Below are 3,822 nucleotides of genomic sequence, written 5' to 3' on the forward strand. Positions count from 1 at the left end.
CTCTGGTTCTTTCTTTGAGATAATAACAGCAGACCATAAAGAATCTGGGAGATTCCTGTGCGCAAACATCAAATGCAGCCTCATCCACTGTGGCATTCAATATGAAAGCTTTTTGTTTTATGCAGATTGGGGGCATTATCTTTGCTTGTCACCCTCACACTGTTTGAGACAAGTGTATGTCCTGCCTGTCATTGTACATACAATGTCCACCCTATCACAAATGGATTTTCAATAGAAAAGGCTCCCTCCCCTCCACCCTAATGCGATTTGCAGCCTATTTGTATGCCTTATAAAAGCCTTAAAGTCTTCCGCTTGGCTTGGCTAGTTCTTTTTTTAACATCACAGATCTGGGCGACAGAGATGACATGAGGACAGGGAGAGAAAGTGGAGCAGAGAGGTAGAAGAACAGGGATGAAGACATGGAGGGACAGAATGTAACGCAGCGAGGCAGCTTTGCCGAGCGAGAGACAAACCAGCATGCAGACAGGAGGACGCACAGCCACTGCATCGTCTACACACTCTCTCTGCTGCTGCTGTTTTTCCCTCAGACTGAGAAGCTTAAGCTGAATAGCTTAAGCAATAATTTATCTTCCATTCAAAAAATGGAGCACATGCCAACAGACAGTAGCGCACACGGTAGACACACAATGCAAACACAAACTGAGAAAAAGGGAGATGGGGAAGATTACAGACAAAACATATGAGGGGATTTCACAGTGAATCAATTATCGGAGCTTCCATCCGTGTCAGGCAGGATCATGCTACGAGGTTAGCCGAAAGGATGGGAGGTTACAGGGATTAGAGCTCACAGTGAGGAGCAGGAGGTACAGGACAGCTACAAAAGAAGGTGGATGGTCGAGCCCTCAAAGGGAGAGTTTATAGACAGGTCAGGCTTCGATAAAAGAAAGCTGTGGACCATAAACAATGTGCAGGCTTATTTTGTAGAGCCCATTCCAACAAACTGCGACACCTTAAAACCTGTTTACATCCTGTTATGTTAGCTTCTTTGATAACACCAGTTGAAAGAGGCAAGGCTGGGGCCGGCAAGTCTCCTGCTGTCACTGTTTGTGTTATTAGTGAAACTCTTAGTGGAGAAACAAGAGTGGGGATTGAGAGGAGAGTCATTTTTGCTCTAAGCCATGAGGAGGCACTGCACTGGATCTGCTGCCAGTCCCCCTCCTCAACACTTGTGTGTATGCGTGTGTGTGAGTGTGGGTGATTGCACATGTGTGAAGACACAGTGGGAACACGTCGCTGTTTGCATGAGGTTCACATTCATTAACAGTTCATACTAGAGAGCATAATTAAAAGCTTGCTGTGTTTGTAATTACCCTGTAGCACCTGTTCCCCCACTGCATGTTTCCTCTGCCCACAATGTAACACTCACTATCACATTCTAGGTGATGTGAAGGCACAGGGGCACAATTTATTCTTTAAAGTTAGATGAGATTCATAAATTTGAGATTTGACTCATTAAATCAAAAGAGTCATTTAATGGGATCAGACCAAGAATAAATAGGAATGTTCAGGCAACCCAAAAGCAATGGAAATGCAAATAGCAAAGGACACAAACATTTAAATGCGGCTAATATTTATCCTGTTGTTGCGCCATAAAGCAGGCGGCTTAATGGAGATATAGTTTAACCAGTGGTATGATTAAGAGTTTCACATACATGAATGCACACACACACAAACACACACGCATGCACACATGACACACACACACACATACGTGAAACTTTAATACTTTGAGTAAAAGATAAAACAGGACTGTCGGCTGCCCTTTAAAGGGCTCTGCATCTCTGATGAGGTGTGAAGCAGTGTGGCAGAGTGTGTGTGTTTGTGGCATTTATGTGTGAGGGCGTGAGAAAGCTTTTCATTCAAGGGCCCCTCTGATGCACAGTGACACCTTAATTTGGTAGTTTTTGAAGAAGTGCAGCACAGACGGGAGGGGACAGCCCTAAAGATTCAGCCTGGGACTTTGGTGGACTGGTTTGTCGAGTCACGAGCCCCCCAGGGAAAGTAAAGAGAGAAGAGAGAGTGAGACTAGTGGAGTTAAGGGAATGAGGATGAGCTGCAAGATGATGTTTCATTAGCTTAGGCATTACTCACTAGGGCTGTTATTTCTCTCAGCTATGAGCCTTGTGTCTTTCCCTGCTCTAGTCAGATACAGCTAACTGCTGTAGTGGAAGGGAGATGAAGGTTGGGGAAAAATAGTTTTCAAGGCAGAAGAAGCAGATAAAGGTGAGACCAGTGAATCAGCACAGTCTTTGAAGGGGCTTTCCAGCAAGTTAGTGTTGCATGTTTATAAAGTTAGGGTACTTAAAAGGGACAGATTTGAAAAGAAAACAATGGTCAGAATGCAGTAAAGGCACAGATGTCCTAACAATCCAGACAATTGATCCTACATTTCCCATAATGCAACTTGATAGCATCTTTCATTAGGACCAGTCTGCCTGGCAATTACCCACGTCTTTCAAACTCCAAACCTCCAGTTTGTTATGCAGGCTTTCTGTTAAACAGTCAGGGTCATCTTCAGAGTTAGGAGAGCTCACTCCTGAGCCACAGAAGACATTATATAATGGGTTTCATGGGTTGAGTGGTAGTGTCCGTGATCAGTAAGTTAAACCTGATTGCCTGGTGGAGTGCCCCTTTAAGAAACTTGAAGAGTGCACTCATATAGTGCAGATCTCGCCCAGGTGTGTCTGAGGGCATGTTGGTGGGGAACAGGGAGTGCAGGCCAGGCTGTGTGTCCAGCGTGTACAGAAGAGTTATGGAATGAAGGGGAGATGATATGCAGGTTACATCATCAAGCTTTAACCAGTGTAGGTGGGCTTTATGGAGAAAGACCTCACACAATTCCAAAATATCAGTGATGTACAATGTCAACTTCAGTGAAAATTCCAACAAAAGAATCCACCAATACAACACTTGATCGCTTACACCCGTACCGGCTGCTTGAGAGGGGTGACGAGTCAGCAGTCATTGGTGGTATAAAACAAAGCAGTCAATAAAATAGTTTATTCAAAAATTGTGAATCACTGCAACCATGAGAAGTCCTTGAGCATACAGTCATAAATATCAGGCTGATGGGTCCATATAAGATTAGCTGTGGACAGATACACACACAGACACATGCATGATCCAGGCTTTAGCCTGGCGGAGATAATGACAGGGTCAGTGGTAAAAAGACAGCAGGAAAGAGAAGAGAAGGATGGGAACTAGATTGATTAGTTTGAAAGCAAACAAATGGGAGGAACATGGCGAAACAAATGATTTGAATTGGTGTATTGACTCCATTACTTTTCAGTTTAAACCAATCTTGCCCTGTCACTGCCTGACAGTAAATTCTTCTAGAAACCTATAAGGTCAAAGGTGGATGAGTAATGACTAGCCAGCACAATTAACAAATGGATAATGGCTCCCACCTCCCACCTTCCTCCTGATCTGATGGCTTTGCAAAGCAAAGCCTGGTAATGACACTAGTTTCATTCAGGCCACAGTGGAATTTCTTTTAGCTGTCTTGCATGATAATGACCATTTGGCCAATTTTCTCTCTTTTATCAGGCCTAAGCTCCCTTTTTGTCTGAGACTCAAAAGGTAAAAATGTCTCCTTATGGGGTGTGATAGTGCCATGGTCACAGTAAGTTGACCACATTTGATTGATCGTCATTCACATGAAGACGGTGTTTTTCACACCCCACTTCTAGTAAATGAATCTGAAAATATCAGGTTGTAGTGTGGATGGAAAAAGTAAGGCTTTCCAACATAATGCGTATGACTTCACAGCTATGGTTGGCTGCTGTTGTGTAGCAGAAATGT

The sequence above is a fragment of the Morone saxatilis genome, unplaced genomic scaffold (genome assembly GCF_004916995.1).
Source record: "Morone saxatilis isolate NCDOM2014 unplaced genomic scaffold, NCSU_SB_2.0 Contig18, whole genome shotgun sequence".
In the NCBI taxonomy this organism is placed as follows: domain Eukaryota; kingdom Metazoa; phylum Chordata; class Actinopteri; family Moronidae; genus Morone; species Morone saxatilis.